The sequence below is a fragment of the Lepus europaeus genome, chromosome 3, assembly GCF_033115175.1.
Source record: "Lepus europaeus isolate LE1 chromosome 3, mLepTim1.pri, whole genome shotgun sequence".
NCBI classification, from domain to species: domain Eukaryota; kingdom Metazoa; phylum Chordata; class Mammalia; order Lagomorpha; family Leporidae; genus Lepus; species Lepus europaeus.
The window spans coordinates 31500409-31522568 of record NC_084829.1 but is presented as its reverse complement, the minus strand read 5'-3'; the positions used below and the strand labels follow the sequence as shown (position 1 = coordinate 31522568).

At 52.0% G+C, this 22160-nt stretch overlaps 1 protein-coding gene across 4 annotated transcripts in view; it reads right to left on the bottom strand.

Annotated features, from left to right (window-relative positions):
- Positions 1-22160, bottom strand: part of LOC133755761 (RLA class I histocompatibility antigen, alpha chain 11/11-like) — a 160587-nt gene that overhangs the window by 135416 nt on the left and 3011 nt on the right. The window contains exon 8 of one of the 4 annotated variants that reach the window (XR_009865481.1): positions 21834-22147. The exons of the other annotated variants lie outside the window; for them this stretch is intronic. The gene's annotated coding sequence lies outside the window, so the exon portion shown is untranslated. Of the gene's footprint in view, positions 1-21833; positions 22148-22160 lie in introns of those variants that run through there. 4 annotated transcript variants of the gene reach the window in all.

Sequence of the window (22160 nt, the reverse complement as noted above, 5' to 3'; positions counted from 1 at the left end):
CCTGGGGCATGGCCCCACCAAGGCCTCTCACGTGGGGTCCCAGGGACCTGCACCCCAGGCTGGGGGTGGGACACAGTGGCAGCTCCCCGTGTGGTCCTCAGACCTTGCAGGCCCTCCTCCCTGGCACCCCCTAGTCTGTCTTCAGGGTGGAGCCGCGCCCCTCCCTGCAGCTCCTCCCCGTGGGCCCAGGCCCCTCCTCCTCTCTCCTCTCAGCTCCTGGTCCCCCCTCCCGCCCTCTGCAGCAGTGCTGTCCCCTTGACCCTTGGGATCTCCAAGAAACCCACGTGGCTGAACAACGGTCCCCAGGATGTCCCAGCCCAAATGCCGGGGACTGGACCAGGCTGCAGGACATGGCCGCAGAGACACTGGGGTGTGATGGGGTCTGGACAGGGAAATGGGGACCCTGTGCTGGGCTATGTGGGTGGCCCTGTCATGGCACAGGCACCGTGAATGCCATGGATGCCGACGCCTTCCCTGGGGGCGGCAGACAGACCCTGCTGAGGAGGAGGTGGAGGGGACAGGGCGGAGGGGAGGGGGCTCCAGGGGAGGAGTGATGGGCTGTGGGGGCCCCGGGGACCTGGGAGGGGCTCCTTGAGCGCAGTCCCCATGGACACCCAGGCCTCAGCCCTCTGCGTGCACAGGAACTGAATCCGACGGCGACTCGGGTGAGCGGGAAGTGGATGCTCCCAGAGCCTCCCTTGAGGAGCCCTGACCTTGGGGTCACCTCAGCCTGCTCACTGCCTAGACCCGGCCCTGTCCCAGTCTCAGTGTCCTGCTCCTGGCCCCTGACCCCGCCCTCCCTGCTCGTCCCCGCAGGGCGGCCCGAGCTCTGAGACCACGGCCGCTGTCCCTGTGTCATGTGGGGGGGGGGGGGGGGAGCAGCACAAACCCCGCCCTGTGCAGGCCCTGAATCCCGGGTGTGGAGCCCTCCTCACACTGCATCAAGCCCACAGTCTGTGAGCCCAGGCGACTCCCGGGCCATGGATCCCACGGCTGCTCATCGCCCTCCTCAGGTGACAGCCTCTCCTCCCACAGTCACTTAAAGTGTGTTTACTCATCTGTGTCTTCACCATGCAGAGAGATAGCCTGCTGTCCACTGCTGATTCACTCCCCGAATGCCTGTAATGGCTGGGACTGGGCTGGGGTGAAGCCAGGAGCCAGGAACTGAGCCCAGGTCCCCACGGGAAGGCAGGGACTCAGCCCCTCGGGCCATCACCTGCTGCCTCCCAGAGTCTGCAGGAGCAGTAACTGGAACTGGGGCCAGAGCCGGCTGGTACACAGAGGAAATCCTATCTGGGATCCGGGCCCTAAGGATGAGACCAAATGTCCGCCCAGCCCCTCCCCCACTCTGAACGCCCTGGTGAGTCGTTTCAGCGCCTCCCTCCCCTCTCACCTGCTTTGCCCACTTGCTGGACACAGCTCCTCAGCTGGGGAGTTCCCTCTGCCTGCTCTGTGCTGCCCCCATGCGGCCAACAGAGCTGAGACCAACACCCCGCCACGCCCACTGGTCTCTTCTGACTTCCTTTTTTTAAAAAAATATTTATTTATTTATTTGAAAGTCAGAGTTACCCAGAGAGACAGAGAGAAAGAAGGAGAAGAGAGAGAGAGAGAGAAAGTAGAGAGAGAGAGAGAGAAAATAGAGGGAGAGAGGGAGAGGGAGAGAGAGGTCCTCCATCGCCTGATTCACTCCCCAGTTGGTCCCAACTGCTGTAGCTATGCTGAACCCAAGCCGGGAGCCAGGAAGTTCCTCCAGGTCTCCCATGAGAGTGTAGGGGCCCAAGGAACTGGGCCGTCCTCTGCTGCGTTCCCAGGCCACGATAAGGGATAAGGAGCTGAATCGGAAGTGCAGCAGCGGGGTCTTGAATCAGCCCCCATGTGGAATGCTGGCACTGCATGCTGCAATTATACCCCCAAGACACAGTGCCAGCTCCTCCCCCAACTTCCTGTCCCAGCCCTCAGGGAGTCCACACACTTGCCCTCAGTCACCCTCTCCCAGGTAGGAAGTGTGTGGTGACCTGTTATGCAGTGACAGGAAGCTGGTGACACCCAGGCTCAGGGGTGCACCAGGTGCCTCAGAGAAGCATCCTCTCCTCCAGCGAGATTTCGGGAACTGGGGTGAGCACTCACTGCATGGACAAAACCTTCCTGATGGCTTTTGGACTTGTCCTTTTAGGATTGTTACACGAAGCGTTTACATTGTAAACAATCAGGTGTCACTCTTTCAAAAACCCAGTTCAGCACCTCTTGTCAGCAGGTGTGACTGTAGATGCTGGGGTTACAGGTTTGCCCAAAACAGCCCTGAGTCCTGTGTGCTCATGGTCCTTACCTTCTAGAGGTTTTTTAAAGTTGATGGGGCCATTGGAGTGGGACATTTAAAGATTTATTTATTTGAAAGGCAGGGCTGGGGCAGGCACTGTGCATAGTCAGTTACACTGCACTTGGGTCCAGGCGTCCCTATCAGAGCTCCTGTGTGACCCCGACTGCTCTGCTGTCATCCAGCTCCCTCCAGCCAGGACACAGCAGCCATCTGGGAGGGGAACCAGTGGGTGGATTTCTCTTGGCCACCTTCCACTACTTTCCCAGGTACGTGAGCAGGAAGACCAGAACAGCCTGGACTCAGCAGCCCTGGGATACAAGGTCGGGGCTGAACTCACTGGCCACCACAAGCTCCCTAGGGAGTGCCTCACAGGCAGGAGTGAACAGCTGACTCCCAATAGCCAGGGGCTGCTGCCCTGGGAAGAATGGCCCCTGGGTGGGGGAGAGGGCGGTGCTAGTGCTCACATGGGGACTGGGGGGGGGGGCAAGGAGAGGAGGAGGTGAGGGGGAAGGGCTGAGAAGGAGATGAGGAAGAGGCAGAGGTCAGGATTCTGAATCAGCGGTGTGCTCAGCTCCAAGGGAGCTGCTTTACAGACTTGAATAGATGTTATCTGTAGAGCCTTGCAGGGATTCCTAGCACGTAGTATTTAAAAAAAAAATTTTTAAATTTATTTTGAAAGAGTTACAGCCAGACAGGATTGGGGGGATGGAGACAGGGCATCACTATTCCATCCACTGGTTCACTCCCCGAATGGTTGCAAAGGCTGGGGCTGGGCTAACCTAAGCTAAGGAGCCAGGAGCTTTTTCCAGGTCTCCCATAGTTGCCGGGGCCCAAGCGCTGGGCCATCCTCTGCTGCTTTCCCAGAGGCATTAGCACAGAGCTGAGTGGGCAGTGGAGCAGCAGGGACTCAAACCAGTGCCCATATGGGAGGCCAATGTCGCAGGAGGAGGCTTAACCTGCTATGCCACAAAGCCGGCTTAGAAAAAAAATAGCTGGAAACATTTAGAATTTGATGCATCTGTGGGGCTGCCAAATATCTAATCGCCTCAGTGTGTGAATCAGGTTAAAAACTAACACCAGTGCCACAATAAAATCTGTGCAAGGCTTGCATGAAACAATTCATACAATAGACAACAGGTGGGCATTTAGCCTCACAACAGAGACCCCACACCCCACAGCAGATGCCCGGGCTGAGTGGCTGCTGCTCCTGACTCCAGCCTCCTGCCCACGCAGACCCTGGGAACAGTGACACAGGCTCAAGGGACTGGGCTCCTGCCCCTCACTGCAGTCCTGGGCTGGATTTCAGCTGCTCCTCTTCAGCCCAACCAGATGAGAGTCTCTCTCTCTCTCTCTCTCTCTCTCATAAATAACATTTAATACAATACAGAGGAGTGGGCACTGGGGCGGCAGTGAAGCTGTTGCATGCGATGCCTGAGACCTTGAGGTTGAGTGCAGGCGCCACTCCCAGTCCCAGTCCCTGCTGAGGAGCACCTGGGGGGCAGGGGTGGTTGCTCAAGTGCTTGGGTCTGTGCCGCCCGCGTGGGGGACTTTGATTGAGTTCTGGGCTCCTGACTTCCATCTGAACCAGCCTGGGCTGTTGCAGGCATGCGGGGAGTGAACCTGTGCATGGGAGATCTCTCTCTCTCTCTTTTTCTCCAGGTCTGTGTGAGCCCCCTTACCTGACAGCCTAGCACTGCATCAGAGCATCTGTCACCCACCTCCCTCCATGGCACCACTCAGGCACCGGGCACCTCACACTGTCACAGAGTAGGGGACACAGCACCTGAGTGTATGGAACACGGAAACACAGGGGCGTGGCCAACAGATGCAGTGTCAGTTACAGGATTCACTTCCTGTTCCAGTGCACAGGAGGGCCTGGAGCAATCATTTCAACACAGATAAAGGGAATTTAACTGTGCACAAAGGATGAGGATTCGAGGTGCTGGCTGTGTGGATCGCACACTGTGTACACGAGCTGGAGTACCCAGAGGGCCGTGGGCAGGGGCAGCCACGGGGAAGGCTTGTAATCAGTGCCCAGGGGCTGCAGGAGGGGCTGTGGGGGAGGGGAGGACTCACTAGTACTGTGGAGGGGGGAGAATGGGTGAGCACACAGGCTCATAGGAGTCTATTTAGGGTGCAGGGAATGTCAGGGGGGACACCTGGGAAGAGGGGAGGATGGAGGGAGTCACAGGAAGAGGCCTTTGACCAGGACCCCTATACTGCCTCCTCAGTCCGAGCACAGAGCAGCACAGACCTGTCCTGAGGCCTGGGAGAGGCTGTGTGGGCCTGGGGTCCCCATACCAGGTCGTGGGCAGGAGAAAGAGGGGCCCTAACCCGGGTACAGGGACCCCGGGGCTGAGCTGAAACTGGCTGCTGACTCCGGGAGAAGCCAGGGCCCTGGGCCCCTGAGAACTGTCTGCAGAGTGGCCACAAAGGTGCCTGAGCCTCAGCTCTCAGGACCCTGGAGAGCTCAGGGGAGCAACCAGAGGCCGCCTGTGGGCCTCAGGAGACTAGAAGGGCTAGGACGTCCTCAAAGGGGAGGCCGGAAGGCCAGGTGGTGCAGCAGGGAGGCCTGGGATCAGTAGACAAGAGCCCATTGGGGAAGCCTGAGGGACTGGCAGGGCTACTCGCGGGATTAAGTTGTGCAGGCGAAAGTCAGCCTTGGCCTCCGTCCCACACCCCTGGCTTCCTACCTGCCCCAGGACAGGCACAGGCCCAGCGCGACATCCATAGCCAGGAAACTCCCGCGGACCCTCTCAGCCGAGGACTGCACGAGCCCCACTCACCAAGGCAGCACCCACGGGTGCACTGTGCAGCTCTGGCCAGGACAAGCAGGACACAATGCAGCCCCAAGGCCCGCTCCCCGGGAAGAGGTGGCCGCAACAGAGCCCCGAGGAAGCCCAGGCGAGAACACAGAAATCTACTGCTCTACCTCAGCTTGTATCTGGAGACAAGGGACCCGACCATGGACAGAGAGTTCCCAGTGATAGCTCAGGCCAGGGCAGCGCAGGGCAAGGCCTCAGAGAACAGCAGAGGCTGCAAAGAGCCTGCTGTGCGAGGGCACTCGGAACAAGGAGCCTTGCCTAGGGGCCCCACAAGCACTCTACAGGGTGATGGCCAAACCAGGAGCCCACTGCCGCCCACGCCCCCCAAGGCCCCTTTCCTACCCAGCGCTCCCCTCCTCCAGAGACTATGCGCAGCTCCCTAGGCTGTGTCCCAAAACTCCCTTTTCTGTCTGGCTGAGGCCTCGGATGCCTGCGCTCCCAGCACATGGGCGCCTCTCTCCCTCAGCTCAGGACCAGGGCTGTGTTCGGAAAGGAAGAGAACTCGCACAGCACGGCCGCCATTGTCACCCGGGCAGGAGTTTCCCGAGTGCCCCCTGCACTATGGCACCGCCAGCGCTTCCCATGTGCCACACACAGGGACCAGAACCCCCTGGTGTTCCTATGCCCGCCCCTCCGGATGCGCGCCCATCGTCCTGTGGGTTGGCCCAGAGGCTCCCACACTCAGGGGACAGAGTGGCCAGGAGACAGCAGAGAAGGGAAGGCAGACGGGGACCAGCTGGGGGAGCAAGAAAAAGGGAACCGGTCCCGGGAAAGCTGGGGAGGAAGCAGCAGCAGCTGCAGCTTTCCCCTCTTGTGTGTATTGGAGTTAAAACAAAATCTGCATCACGCACGGGACAGGCGGGAGGGAGAGCAGCACCCTTGTGACGCCCGGGGTCACAACCCCACAGCCATGGCCCAGTCACATCACATCTGTATTCTTGTCCTGCGGTCAGAGCCAGGGTCGGGTGGGGTTTGTAGCTACCGGCTGGAAGCCGCTGGAGACACCCGGGTCCCACACAGGACACCCCAGTGCCAGCGCGGATGACCCGGCTTCCAACCCAGCTCCCCGCTAGTGGGCATCCTGGGAGTTGGCAGGCGATGACTCAATGACCCGGTCCTCGCCACCCGCGTGGGCGACACCATGGAGTTCCCGGCTACTACCTTTGCCCTGCCCAGCACTGGCTGTTTGGGGGGCCATTTCAGGAGTGAACCAGGAAATGGAAGAATCTCTCTCTCTCAGATAAAATGGAAAAGGAGAGCAAGCAAGAATTTACAAATATTTGTACCCCTCTAGCCTTCTTATATTGTCTCTTTCAAATATCTGTTAATTCTGGTAGTAAAAATAATCAAATTTGGATTTAAGATGTGTCTGTCATTGAAATACAACAAATGACTGGCTATAATAAACTATACTACTTGTCGTTCGTTGTAAAAGTTTTCACTTATATTCTTATTTACATGAAGACCCAGGTGCACGGGTCTGCCCAGGCTCCACTGGTGCCTCGGGAGAGGTGGAGGAGGAGGCAGAGTGGGCTGGGTGGACCCGGGCAGGGATGAAGCCCGGGCGCGGGCCTGGCCGACTCAGCTGTGAGCTGGGTCTGCTCGGTGTTCCCGGGGACGAGGATGCCCGCTTGTCTGTGGAGACATTGGTCCTGCAGCCAGAGAGCGGCGGGGCGATGACTCCCGGGGCTGTGCATCCCCTCGCCAGGCGAGTGGGCCCCGCTCCGGAGGAAGAGGGTTGATGGCTTTGCCCAGGGCTCTCGCGCCTGAAAGCCAGGCCTGCCCCGGGGTTGGGGGCCGCACAGCAGGGCCCGGGGTGTGGGTGAGCGGTCACACCGCCCCTCTGCGGGCACCTGGCGGGGGAGATCGGGGCCAGGAGGAGCCGCACAGATGCTGCCGAGAAGACGGACTTGAGGAAGGGTGGCTCCGTCCTGTGTCCCCCGGAGAGTCCTCGTCTCCCTGTGGCCCCGGGACAGCCACGGGGAGCGGGGGGAAGGGCAGCCCGGCGCGGGAAACGGGACTACAGAACCCCGCGGGGCGCTGGCCCGCAGCTGCCGCCCTGGGAGCCGCTGCGGTTGCTCTGGACACAGAGACCGAGGCCAGGCGCGAAGGCTGCAGGTCCCGCAGAGAGCAGAAACTGCGGGAGGCACGGCCCCCCGGGAGCCCTGGCCCAGGAGCTGTGGTGTCTCCCCCGCTGCAAAGGGGCTGTGGATTGACGGCCGGGGCCGTGGTCGCTGTCACGGGGAGGACACTGTCGGGCCTCGCGGTGATCCCAGGAGGAGGCAAACCCCGACGGCTTCCACGCGAGTTGGCTGGCAAGCGTCCCACTCGGCGCCTTCCCAGGAAGTCCCAGCCTGCGCCGTCCTCACGGTCCCGCAGGACCGCGTGGGATCCGCGTGCGCACAGCCACGCGTCCCTCGGGAGCCTGACTGTTGGGAGCCACTGTGCTGGGTTCCCTGTGTAGGCCTTTGTTTAAACTAACCTTCAACTGTGTTCCTGTAAGGAGGAGTCACTAGAAAAGTCCATTTGTACAGCTCACTGATGTGGTTAGCGCCTGGCCATCTGGCTTCAGTGCTCTCTTTCTTGTACCTTGATAAGCATGTCTGCTAGCTGTGAGACCTCGCTGTAACTCCCTTTCTCAAATTGATACTGATTCCTGTGAAATTGTTCCTTTGAACTATGTTGTGAGATGACACCTGCTTGCCCTCGACTGTTACAATCCTTGCCTTGTATTATATAAGCTGCTTCCTTCTCCAATAAAGTGAGACCTTGATCAGAATACTGTCTTGGTCTCCCTTCTCGTGTCTGGTTTGTCTCTCCATTCAGGTCTGCCCTCCTCATGTCCTAGTTGATTACCCCGCGGGCCGGGGCAAGTGGCGCCCAACGTGGGGCATGAGGAACGGGAATTGAGCTGAACATCGCTGGAAAAGCCGGCTGTTTCATTTAGGTCGCCCCCTCATCTCAGAAGAGCCACCGCAGATAATTCATCTGTGATACAGGCCCGGAGAAGGCGAGTGAAGACCTGCATAGTGGCCACCGCGTCCTGACCCGTCCGTGATACAGGCTACGAGGGTAAGTGGAGCGACGAAACTATGGGACAAACACTAAGCAAGAAATGTTTGTAAAAGGGCTAGAAGCCTCACTCAAGGCACGAGAAGCAAGGGTTAAAAAAAAGGCGAGCCATAAAACAGTTCATTAATGTTATAGGAATAGTCAGTCCTTGGTTCAAAGAAAAAGGAGTCCTGGATGAGCAACATTGGGATTTGCTCGGAAAAGATTTAAATGTGCATTTAAAGAAACAAAGCAAGCCGTGACAAAGGCTGTGAAAACTTTATTGCAGATGTAGAGAATAGGGTTAAAGAAACAAACCCATAGAGCAATTTATCAGTGCTGTTAAAAAATTAGTCCTTGGTTTACTGAAGAGGGTGTTGTGGATAAGAAACACTGGGAGTAAAAAAAATATATATATAAATCAGTGTACACTGGACAGCCCTCACCCTGTATTTAAATATTTCACTTGAAGTAAATGTTACCTGTTGTAAAATTAATATTACTATGTGAAATGAGGAATTGTGGTGACAAAGTGTCCAGACTACCCATTCTGTTTTTGTATTATGTACTAACTCTACCTTTATTATTAATAGGAATGCTTGGGCAGGTTATGCATGGATTGCTTTACAAAAAAAATGTAAATCAAAATATGCCGCAAATAGTTAAGATTGCACAAACCTACAAGAATGTAACAATTATAGATAGTAAGAGGCTACTATCATTATGGCTAAATGGTTACCCACCATGTTCCATCCGCTAAAAAATTTGTTGTCTTATCAAAAAGAGATGTTACAAATATTTAATGAAACCCAAATCACTAATTTTAGAGTAATGCAAAATGTTAGCGCATTTATTAATTGGACTGTGTGCACCTCAACACGTCTGTTTAACAAGTAACAATGCCTCAGATCTCCATGCCATGGGATTGTCTAGCCAGTTCTCAGGCTGTCTGCAGCAGCTTGAGTTGTTGTATTGGAACGGTACTGTTTTTTATGTCCCTGACATGGGTGCCCAAGAAGCTAATTCCTCCTCAGATATGTTTCAATTTATCCTTAAAACGCCTTAAATATTATTGTGTTTGTTGGATGTATACTTGTATGAGAAATTTGTATTGTATTCTTATGATGATGTGTTAAGTACGTCTATACCTCGATGCAACCCTAGGGCCAAATGTAAGGACAGATTTTTGGGATGGAGAGGCTTGTATCTAGGTTCGGCTCTGGTAGACAAGTAACTTTGCTGCCGGATGACCTTCTCCTGCTCCTTGGGAGCCTGGCCAGTTCCCAGGGAGAAGGATAAAGGAATGTTTCTAATAAACAGGTGGGCATGCTTCGTGTCTTGGCTCTCTGGCCAAGATCCGAGACGGGACGCACTGCTTGCCTAAAATCTTAGCAATGAGCCACCCTTGTCCTTGGGGGCTTTAAGAGGGAGCCGGAGTAAGCCTCTGCTGCTGCTGTTTCATCCCAGGGGAACACACAGTCAAGCTGAATGTTAAACGTGCCCATGATGATTACTAATGATGTTTAATTCTCAGTATGGATCCTTTTCCGGTGCTGTGTAAAGATTGCCTAGTGATGCCCACAATACTGTAAATTCTACAAAACATAAGTACAATGTGAACATAGATCGATTGGCTATTGTGGCTGAGGTGTTCTGTGACAGTCCCTTTGAGAGATTAGCAAAATGGATTAATTTAAAAACAGGACATTCAGGACCTGCCACTCTACTTGGTATGTCATTACAAAAATCAACAAGGAGGGCTATGCCTGATAAATGAGGGTGCTATAAATGTGAACAGCAGGAACATGTGCAAAAAAAAAAATGTCCAACAGTTAAAGATCAAAATAAGACTCCTCCTGGGAATTGCCCACGGTGCAAAAGGGGAAGGCATTGGGCCAATAAAAGTTACTCCAAAACTGATAAAAAAGGTAATTCATTAAAAAAATAAAGTTTAAAAAACTAAAAGCAGGGCTGGCCACAGGCCCCATCCCAACAAAACCAACACATTTTTAGGGCCATGACATTTGTTCCTCAGCAGAACACCCTAAATCCATCAATTCTCTCCACAGAGCCACAGAGGGTAGTGTAGGACTGGACCTCAGTGCCACCTCCTATACAGTATTGACTCCTGAGATGGGCCCATAAGCCCTCCCTACTGGGATTTTTGGTCCTTTGCCAACTGGGTTTTTTGGCCTCCTACTGGGCAGATGTAGTACAACTATGAAAGGGTTACAGGTTTTTCCTGGAGTTATAGATGCTGACTTTACTAATAAAATAAAAATTATGGCTCAAGCCAATAATGTAATTGTAACCTTAACTCCAGGACAGCATATTGCTCAATTAATTCTGCTCCCCTTATCTTCAATTGGTAAGTCCTTCTCAAATAAAAGAGGAAATAAAGGTTTTGGATCTTCTGATGCTTGTTGGATACAACCCATAACTAAGAACTGACCCAAATTTTCCTTAAAATTAAATAAAGTTATTCAAGAGTCTTTTAGTTACTGGAGCTGATGTCTCTGTTATTTCAGCAACAAACTGGCCTACAAATTGGAAAAAGAAAATTCCCATAGCTCAATTATGAGGTATTAGTCAGAGTCAGGGACTAAAACCAAGTTCAGAGTTGTTACAATGAAAAGATAAAACAAACAATACAGACATATTTTAATCATATATTCTAGGAGGACTGCCCTTTAACCTATGGGGGCAGGATGTTTTAACACAAAATGGGGGCTTTAATGTGTAGTCCAAATGAAGTTGTTACTGCTAATATGCTTCAACAAGGTCATTTGCCAGGTAAGGGTTTAGGCAAACAACAGCAAGGCATAACATCTCCAGTTACTTTAACTGTCAATCATGACCGGAAGGGCTTAGGTTTCCCTTGATAGCTGCTGATCAACCTGTGCCCCATGCGAAAAAAATAAAATGAAAATCAAATGATCCCATGTGTGTGGATCAGTGGCCTTTACAACAGAAAAAGATAAATGCTGCACAGATATTGGTGGAAGAACAATTAACAGCAGGATATACAGTTTCCCCTAATTCTCTTTGGAATAGATAGTCCTATTTTTGTTATCAGAAAAAAATCTGAAAGATGACGTTTACTTCAGGACCTTAGGGCTGTTAATGCTACTGTGGAAATTATGTGGGCTTTACAACCAGGTTTACCATTGCCTACTGCAATTCCAAAGGACTCTTATATTACAATAATAGATTTTAAAAAAATTTTTTATACTATACTTTTATATCCAGAAGATTGTCCCCAATTTACTTTCAGTGTTCCATCAGTAAATTTTAAAAAACCTATGCAAAGATACCAGTGGAGGGTCTTACCTCAAGGAATGGCTAATAGCCCTACTTTGTGCCAACAATTCGTTGATGCTGCTCTTCAAAAAATTTGCAAAATATATAGCAATTTATATATTATACAATATATGAATGATATTTTAATAACTGGACCCTCGAAATTTTTGGTGGTGCAATGTCTAATGGTAATAAAAGAGCAGTTATCTGGTTTTGGTCTTATCGTAGCCCCTGAGAAAATGCAACTTCAATATCCTTATCAATATCTAGGCTTCCAATTGTACCCATGAAAAATACTTTCACAGAAAGTCACCTTACAAGTGGATTCTTTACAGACTTTAAATGATTTTCAAAAAACTTCTAGGGGATATTAATTGGCTTTGTCTACATCTCCACCTCACAACAGGAGACCTAAACCTTTATTCGATATCCTAAAGGGAAATAGTTTCCCTACCTCCCAATGAGTGCTTACTCCCGCTGCATGACTACCCTTGGAAAAGGTACAACAAGCCTTATCTCAGAGCTTTGTTTCTTACATTGATTATAACCAACCTTTAATTCTTATTATTTTGATTACAGATTATTTACCCACCCCTCTGTTGTGGCAAGAGGCCCCTTTACTTTGGATATATTTACAGGCTACCCCTAAAAAGAATGTTATACCACATTATAATGCAATAGCTAAGATTATAACTAAAGGGTGACTGAAATGTAAAAAATATTTAAAATAGAGCTAACATGTATATGTCAACCATATACTAACAAACAGCTAATATGGCTCCTGTCTTTCACTGAAGACTGGCCTCTTGCATTAGCTTCTTTTTCAGGACAAGTTTACAATAACTATCCAGCAGATAAAATGATACAATTTTATGACATCATCCCTGTGTATTTCCATGAAATACAAGCTTTCAACCCTTAGAAAATGCTGACTTAATGTTTATAGAGGGTTCCAACACTGGTCAAGCTTCTGTAATTTGTGGTGGTCACCATACAGTTATTAACACCCCTTTTTCATCTCTACAGCTAGTTGAATTAGCTGCTGTTGCACTTGCATTGCGGTCTACTTTGGATGTAGCGGTTAACATATACACCAATAGCAAATATGTGTTCCTGTCGGTGCCTCAATTGGAAACTTGTTCATTCCTTCCTGAATCCTCAGCTTCTTCTCCTTTGTTTTCTTGCATTTGCACTGTCATTCGACAGCACACCTGCCCTTTCTCTATAGGTCATATTCGAGCACATTCCAGTCTCCCTGGACCTTTGGTAGAGGACAATCGTTTGGCAGATTCTGCTCTCTACATATATTCTATTAATACAGCAACAAAAGATCACACTTTACATCATTTAAATGCTCATATGTTATGTTTAAAACATAATATTACTTAAAAACAATCTCAACAAATTGTAAAATCTATTGTACTTACTCCATCCAGTTACCAGTACCTCACTTTGAAATTAATCCTCGCGGTTTATTCCTCAATCAACTATGGCAAATGGATATTACCCACTTCATGCAATTCGGTAAACAAAAATATATACATGTGTCTATTGATACTTGTTCTAAATTTATTTTTGCTCCCTTACATACAGGTAAAGCTACAAGACATGTTATTGCCCATTGCTTACAAGCTTTTGCTTCCCTAGGAACTCCAAAAAACAAATTAAAATGGATAATGGACCTGCTTATATTTCCGCCTCTTTTAAAACTTTTTGTGTAACTTTTTTTATATCTCATGTTACTGACATTCCTTATAATCCTCAGGGTCAAGGCACTGTTAAATGTACACATAATACTTTAAAGCAATATTTTAATAAAATAAAAAAGGGGGAGTTTGGGGTTTCTGCCTTCTGACAAATGGCTCTCACATGCTTTATTCATTTTAAATTTTTTCACATTGGATAAAGATGGTTGTTTTGCAGCTGATCAACACTGGCACCCACAAACAGCTGTGAAAAGAGCAATGGTGAAATGCAGGGATCCTATCACCAATCACTCAAATGGACCTGATCCGGTACTGGTATGGGACACGGCTCCTAAGGGATGGGTATTTTTATGCAATCAATTTGCTTTTACATCCTTAGCCCCTGATGATTTTTGCAACTGCTCATTGGGCCGTGTGGCCTCAATGCTAACATCTGTATTTCCAAAGACACGACAGCAATGCTAATTACCTGAGAACTGTGATAATAATGTCATCTTAATTGGAGACCTGCTTTTACCATGGCTATATAGCTAGTGGGAGTTCCTGGATAATGATCGTGGACTATGAAGGCTTGCATGTTTGGTGACCAAAACCATCAATCTTACTGCTACTGCGCTATCCAATATAGCTGAAGAATTGGATCAAGTTCGTTCAGGAGTACTCTTAAACCAAACTGCTATCGATTATTTGCTGTTAAAAGATCATATAAGTTGTAAATCTGTACCAGGGGGATGTTGTTTTAACATTACTAACAATATGCCACATAGAGTCTGTTACTGATAAACTTAAAAGTAAAATGCAACATATGTTTATTACTAAATCCCTAACATTTGGAGGATTTCAATGGATTCACTGGTTATTAATGCTGGCTGGACCGCTACTGCTTTTCCTACTTTGTATGGGATGTTTTCCGTGTGTTCTGCAATTTGTGCTAACCTCGCTACAGTCTGTATGGACTGACATTCATCATTTAAAACTTTGTACCAAACCTCTTTTGTAATCAAAAATAATTGATATTTGGCTATATGTTTCATCTCTCGCCTAATGTCAGGCTGGTCCGATGGTAGTGGGTTATCAGAACTTATTAACATTAGTGTCACTAAAGTTGGTATACAACCCCCCACTGTTAAATTTGACTGGCTTTAAAAAAAATTAATCATTCTTCAACTGCCCTATCTTAATAAACAAAAAACAACAAGTATTACAGCAAGGTATTCTAGATAATCGTGCAGCCATCGATTATCTTCTCTTATTACATCACAAAAAATGCAATCAAGTTAAAAATATGTGTTGTTTTAATCTTACTGATAACTTTCATAGTATTGCTAGTAAAATCCAAAAACTCACAGAACTTGCTTCTCATTTTACTCAAGACAAAGGGTCCGAAAGTTTATTCAATTGGCTTACATCTTGGCTGCCAAATTTCTCCTGGCTTAAAAAACTGTTTGTGGGGATTGTAATCTTCATCATAAGCCTTCTCATAAGCCTCCTTACTGCCTATCTCGTCGGCAGGTGTTTCGTGTATCGTCTAACTAGGCCTTGGAAATCCCCCAAAAGATAAGACGGTGGGTAGTCAATGACGGGTAAGATGGGTTGCCGCACATATCAACCTAAGACAGGAATTCATGGATGACGATGGATTCTGATGACGGGTAAGAATGTGCAGGTGGAACCCACGACCTAAGACAGGCACCATCGTTGGCTTCATTATAAAATAAAAACAGCACTGCTCACAAAAACGCAGCAGTATAGCACTGATGACATGTAACCTCATCTTGCTATATACAAAGAAGGGGGAGATGTTGGGAGCCACTGTGCTGGGTTCCCTGTGTAGGCCTTTGTTTAGACTAACCTTCAACTGTGTTCCTGTAAGGAGGAGTCACTAGAAAAGTCCATTTGTACAGCTCACTGATGTGGTTAGCGCCTGGCCATCTGGCTTCAGTGCTCTCTTTCTTGTACCTTGATAAGCATGTCTGCTAGCTGTGAGACCTCGCTGTAACTCCCTTTCTCAAATTGATACTGATTCCTGTGAAATTGTTCCTTTGAACTATGTTGTGAGATGACACCTGCTTGCCCTCGACTGTTACAATCCTTGCCTTGTATTATATAAGCTGCTTCCTTCTCCAATAAAGTGAGACCTTGATCAGAATACTGTCTTGGTCTCCCTTCTCGTGTCTGGTTTGTCTCTCCATTCAGGTCTGCCCTCCTCATGTCCTAGTTGATTACCCCGCGGGCCGGGGCACCTGACCTCTGCGTGTTGAGTGAAAGCGCTGTCCCCAGGAGCCTGCGGCTCTCACCTGGAGTCCCGCGCTCGCCCCTGGGTCCCGGAGGACCTGCACAGGGAGCTCCTGCCCAGTGCCTTCACCGCCTCTGGCCACAGAGCTGCGCCGCGGGGGCGGGGGCGGGGGCGGGGTCAGCGACGCTCAGCACTGGTTTTCACCTGCTGATTAGAAACATTAAATTGACAAGTGAGGAATAAATGGGACCGGTGTTGAGGATTAGCAGGTTAAGATGCCCCTGCAATGCCTGCATCTGATATGAGAGCTGCTCTCAGTCCCAGCTGCTCCACCTGGGAGCTGGCTCCCTGCTATGCCTCTGGGAAAGCTGCCCAGATGGCCCAGGTACTTGGGCCACTGCGCCCACCTGGGAGACCCAGAAGAAGCTCCTGGCTCCAGGTTCTGGATCAGCCTAGTGCTGGCCATTGCAGCCATTTGGGGAGAGAATCATCGGATGGAAGACCTACCTCTGTTTCTCTCTCTTCTGTAGCTCTGCTGTTCAAATGAATAAATGAATCTTTTTAAAAAGACTTTAAGATTTTATTTATGTATTTGGGAGGTGGTGTTACAGAGAGTGGGACGACAGAGAGAAATTTCCTCCATCTGGTTTTTAAATGTTCCTATTTGGTCTGTGTCTGACAAGTGAATCTGGGGGGAGTGGAGGGCAAAGTGTGAGGTCAGGGCAGAGGAAGGCTCTGTCTCCACGCTGTACCCAAGAGGAGCAAAACTCCTGCCCCAGCATCTGGAGGTGCAGGGTCTCAGCAGACAGAAGGGGCCGGCACTGATGCTGGGGCGCCTGGGCCGTGGTTCTGGGCTGAGGCTGTGGGAGCCCTAGGGAGGAGCCCTCGTGGACGACAGGGCTGGGTGAGCTGCGGGGGACAGCGACAGGGGCGGGGCTTTGGGATACAGGTTATGAAGAGCAGGGCTCAGTGCACTCTGGGTGAGGGAGGGGCACTGGGAGGATGGGGCTGAGTCAGTGAAGGGTTAAGGAACCCAAGACACAGGGGGAGCAGCACGGGCACCTGACGCCATGGTTTCAGTTCCAGTGGGCAGGGAGGGTCAACACCCCACCCTCATCTCAGTCTCCCTGACTCCTGGTTCCTGGTGGGGAAGGCTGTCCTAGCATATCTGGGCTGCTGTGACAGGTGCTGCAGGAACAGGAATTTCTTGGCTCCCAGTTCTGGGGCCGGGAGGTCCCATATCAAGGCACTGGCAGGTTTGGGGACTCTGATTCCCAGAAGGACCTGGAATGCTGCAACCTCTGGGGAGGAGCAATGGTCGGTCCTCACGTGCAGATGGAAGGGGGAGAGAGGAAAAACCTCCCCCAGCCTGGACCCCTTATAAGGGCCCTGATCCCACTGAGAGGACTCCACACTGGTCATTCAAATACCTCTTAAAAAGCCCCCTCTTAAAAATATCATTTGGATACAATTTTTAAAAATTATTTTGTTAGAAAAGTAGAGTGACAGAGAGAGACAAAAGACAGAGCAGGGTCTTCTATCACTGTTCATTTGCCCAAATAACTATAAGCTGGACTGGTGCAAACTGACACAGGAGCCCAGAACTCCATCTGGGTCTCCATTGGGGAACACAGGGCCCTCCCACTTGGGCATCTCCTGCTGCTTTCCCAGGCACATTAGCCGGGGGCTGGACTGGAAGCCGAGCAGGCAGACTGTGAACCCGCCCTCTGCTCTGGGAGGCGGCACTACAGCCAGGAGCTGAACCCGCTGTGCAGACGCTGCCCTGGGAAAGGTTTCCTCTCCCACACAGTCCTCTGCCTCTCTCAGGTCTCAGCCACGTGAGGTTTGCAGCTGCGCGGTGTCAGGACGTCCTGCTGTGTCCTCCTCCTGCCATGGGGCAGGGTTTCCAGGACCTGCAGTGACGCCAGAGAGGCGCTGCTGCCAGACCTCAACCAGCTCAACCCGGTTCAGCAGCCCAGCCTCACTTGTGCCCTTCATAGCCCAGAGCCTCCTCCCTGAGAGGCCCCGAGGGTGAAGGCTGCCAGCCCCCTCCTCTGCCTGTAGAGTGAACTGTCTCTCCTTTACCCTCCAGCCTTGTCCTCCTCATTCTGATGGGCACTGTGGACAGGGATGGGATTTCCCAACAGAAAGCCTGGAGACAGCCAGAGGTCAAGGCTCCAGGCTCTCCAGGGGCTTTGGAGCGCTCATGCACCCCTGGGCGGGCGTGTGGGCGCCTGGACTGCTCGGTGCCTGTGGGAGTTCTTCCAGCCCTCGTCCTCCACCCACTCCTCCCAGGCTTTGCCGACTCTGCCGCCTGCTCTGTGTGTTCTCCTTTGCCCCGGGCAGCTGTGACTACCGCTGGTGTCTCAGTGCTTGTACACACACGGTCATGGAGGTGACTCCAGCCCTGGGAGTGAGACAGGACAGCGGCTGCTCAGTCCCCGCCAGAGCCATCACCTGTCACTCAACCCCAGTCCCCGGGAGCAGAGTCCATGTGGCCTCCCTGGCAGCAGGAGCTCTGCCGCCTCCCCGGGGCTGCCTGAGGGCCGGCAGCGGGGCTGGGGCTGGCAGTGGCTGAGTAAATGACACCGCGCTCCCTGCCGACTGAGAAGCTCGTTTGCTCTAAGTGCTCCTCGGTCACTGTAGATTTTATTCGATTACAAAGCTCAGAACAATTTAATACTGACCACTGTTTGTTTCCCTTGGATTAATAGTTGCTTCATTTAAAATTTTTATTTTTATCTTCAATTAATAGCTTGCATTTTTTATTTGAAAGGCAGATACACACAGCAAGAAAAAGAGAGACAGTGTTAGATGAATGGAGAGAGATCTATTTGCTGACTCACTCCGCAGATGCAATACCCAGGGCTGGGCCAGGCCAAAGCCAAGAGTCCAAACCTCAACCTGGGTCTCCTGTGTGGGTGGCCCAATGCTTGGCCCATCCTCCATGCCTCCAAGGGTGCGCACCAGGAGGACTTGGACTGATGGCAAGAAGCCAGCACCCCAACAGGCACGGCACTGGGGGTGCAGGTGTAACCAGGGTGACAGCCGCTGCTGCCAACAGCTGCCCTGACTTTGTTTGATTGACACACAGTGGTTGTACATATTATAGGGTCCAGTGCGGACTCTCAGTACATGGATACATGTGGAAGGAACAAATCAAAGTCATTAGCAAACGGGTCACCTGAATCCCCAGTGTCTCTCTGTGTAGAGAACATTCACCAACTGCTCTCAGCCTGTGACAGACGCTAGGTCCCTGTTCCCTCGGGGGCCTCCTCAGCCACAGCGCAATCAAACCTAAAGTCTCTGCCCCCCCCCCCAGCTGGGGGAGCCCCTGTTCTATTCTCCACGTCCAGGACCTCAGCTTTTCAGACGCCACAGTGAGCGAGCTCAGGGCGATTTGTCTCTGTTCTGGGCTTATTCAGTGACACCTTGAGCCCCAGGTTCATCCTCCTCCTTGCAAACCCCAGGATTCGTCCTCTTAACCGGCTCAGCAGCGCCCCGCTGTGGACACACCCCCTGCTCTGTCTCCTCCACTGTGGGCCCTGGGGCTGTATCCGTGTTCATTATCATGACCAGGGCTGCAGCGAACACGGGGTGCAGACGTCTCCTTCTCTCCGGATCTCCCTCCCGCAGCTGTGTGCCCGTACTGGGATGGCTGGTCGTGCCGTGGTTCTGTTTTAATGATTCAGAAAGACTCTAGTTTTAATTCTTAAGGTCTTCCACCTACTTTTCATAAGGCCACTCGCCATGTGAGTATCCAGTTTTCCCCGCACCATGTTGGAGAATTGTCCTTTCTTCAGAGTGTGTTTTGGTATCTTTGTGCAAAGTCAGTTGCTGTAAAATGAAGATTTTTTTCTGGGCTTCCTATTATTTTCTGTGTCTATGTGTCTGTGTCTCATGCCAGTACCATTCTGTCCTGGTTATTATAACTTAGTAGTATGTTTTTTTAAAGATTTATTTATTTGTTTGAAAATCAGAGTTACAGAGAGAGAGAGAGAGAGAGAGAGAGAGAGAGCGCGAATAGAGAGATCTTCCATCTGATGGTTCACCCCCAATTAGCCACAATGGCTGGAGCTGCACCAATCCGAAGCCAGTAGCCAGAGCTTCTTCCGGGTCTCCCACGCATGTGCAGGGGCCCAAGCACTTGGGCCATCCTCTACTGCTTTCCTAGGCCATAGCAGAGAGCTGTATTGGAAATGGAGCCACCGGGTCTTGAACCGGCGCTCATATGGGATGCCGACGCTTCAGGCCAGGGCGTTAATCCGCTGTGCCACAGCACTGGCCCCAGTAGTATGTTTCTTTTAAAGTGATTATTTGTGAGGCCAACGTTGTGGCATTGCAGATTAAGCCACTGCCTGCAGTGCTGGTGTCCCATGTGGGTAATGGATTGAGTCCTGGCTGCTCCACTTCTGATCCAGCTCCCTGCTAATGCACAAGGAAAGCAGCAGACCTTGGCCAGAGTCCTTGGGCCCTGCACCCATGTGGGAGACCTGATAGTAGCTTCTGGCTTCAGGCTTCGGATTAATTCTTGCTGTCATGGCCAACTGGGGAGTGAACCAGAGGATGGAAGACTTCTCTCTTTGTCTGTAATTCTGCCTCTCAAATAAATATAGAAACCTTTTTTAAGGAAAGAAAATCCAATGCCTTTGACTTAGGGTGTGGGCTCGTCTGCAAAAGCACTGGGAGTTGACAGAATGCACTGCCCCCCCCCCCCCCCCCAATCACCCTGCCGGCAAGGAGCCCTGCTGGGGGCGAGGCCTCTTCAGGAGCCTGGGGCTGACTGGGAACCCGACTCACTCCCACTGCCCAGCAGGGTGAGAGCAGACCTCCCAGCACATCCGCAGCCCAGGAGAGGGGCGCAGTCACAACTGGAGAGAGGCGCAGAGTTGTGTGTGCACCAACTGTACATCGGAAACTGTGGGCGGGGACAGCTACACTCAGCCCCTGCCAGAGGCTCCGCCTCCCAGTGTGGGCCCTGCTCAGGAACTGCTCAGTTACTAATCCTGAAGGGGAGGCCGAGGCGGGGCCTGGGGGTCCCGGTCCAGGTTTTGCTGAAAGTGTGGCCTGGGGACCACAGCGGCAGGACACCCTGGGACACACACAGATCTGCTCACCCCAGACTGTCTGAATCCTCATGGTGTCTCCGGGGCTCCTGCCCAGCAAGTCCCGGCCCCCAGTGCAGGACTGGCCCCAGACCCGCGGCCGGCTCTGCTGTGAGCTCGCTCCTGTCACCAATGCTGAGGGCCAGGGCTGGGCTTGGGCCCTTTCTCCTCCAGCCGCCCCCTCCCTCAGTGACTGCATCTTGGCTCAGGGCTGCAAACCTTATGCACACAGAGCCCCCTCCCCGTCTACTTCTCAGCCCAGACGTTTCTCCTAACTCCATCCTGTGGCCCAGCTGCCGGCCCCATAGTGTCAGCCGCACTCCCAGCAGACACCTGGGCTCCCAGGGCGCCTGCATGGATACCTGGGCCACCCCCTCCCCAGATGCCCTGCCCACTGTCACCCCCTCCCCCCAGAGAAACCCCCTCCTCCTGCTGCCAGGCCTCCTTGACCGCCCTCTCTCAGCCCTTAGTGCCATCCACGAGGCGGTGCCGTGAGTCCATCTTGAGAAGGAGCCAGAAGCTGCTCTCTCACTCCTCCCACCCCTGCCCCAGCGCGGTAGCTGCGTCCCCAGCCTGGGCCCTTCCGGGTGCCCTGACATCCTCCCTGCAGCCTTGCTGGCCTCTGCATCCCACCCTCCCCCAGCAGTCCCTCAGGCCTGTAAGGGAGCAGCAGAGCCACGCCCCTGACCCAGCCTTCACATCCCTCTGCTCCTTGTTCTTGTAGAGTAGATACACGCACGCATGCGCGCACACACACACACACACACATACTCCTGCCCCAGGACATTTTCACTGGAGGTTCCCTGCCTGCTAAGGACTTGCCACCATGGCTTTGCAGGTGACTCATCAAGTTCCTCACATGTCTTCAAGGCCACTGTCTCAGTGGGGCCCACACTGCCCCTGCCCAGTAAGAAGGCCCGTTCCCTGTCCCTCACTCCCTATCTGGGCCACCTCCCCCACGCACTAACCTCCTACCCTGAGCACTCTCCTATTGCTCCATCCCAAGCCGGAGCTCAGGCTGCCCGGATGCAGGAAGCCATTCCAGCGGCAGATCCCAGGGACAGGACCTCCTGGGGCCGTGGCTGAGTCCCTATGAGCACAGGCGGGTGGGGCGGGGGGGCAGGGCTTCCACTGGAGATGAGGACGGGGCAGGGACCCAGGTAAGGAGCGACCACAACGCCCGGATGGACTCAGCACCCAGGGGCACAGCACTGTCCTCACTCAGTGCCTCCCAGCCCCTCCCGGCCCCACCTGCAGCACACTCAGCACAGCAAGCACACGGGTTCTGGAAGGTTCTGGTGCTTCTATTTATTTCTATTTATTTCCTCTCACAAATTTTAGGGATCTCCTCATGTAATTAACTCACCAACCCCTCATGACAGAATTGGAAAAATAAATCACTGTTCAGACTGAATGGGGCAGGAGCTGCAGCGCAGTGCACGGGACCTGAGACAGGACAGAGACGCCCACACGGGCAGGGCGGGCCGGGCTCCCGCTCCTCACACTGTGCCTGCTGCCCACGCGCTCAAGGTGAGCCGGGCTCTGAGGACAAAGACGGGGCCTGCACAACTCTGCATCCCTCAGTCCCACACAGGCCGCTTCTCACGCTGTAGAAAAATC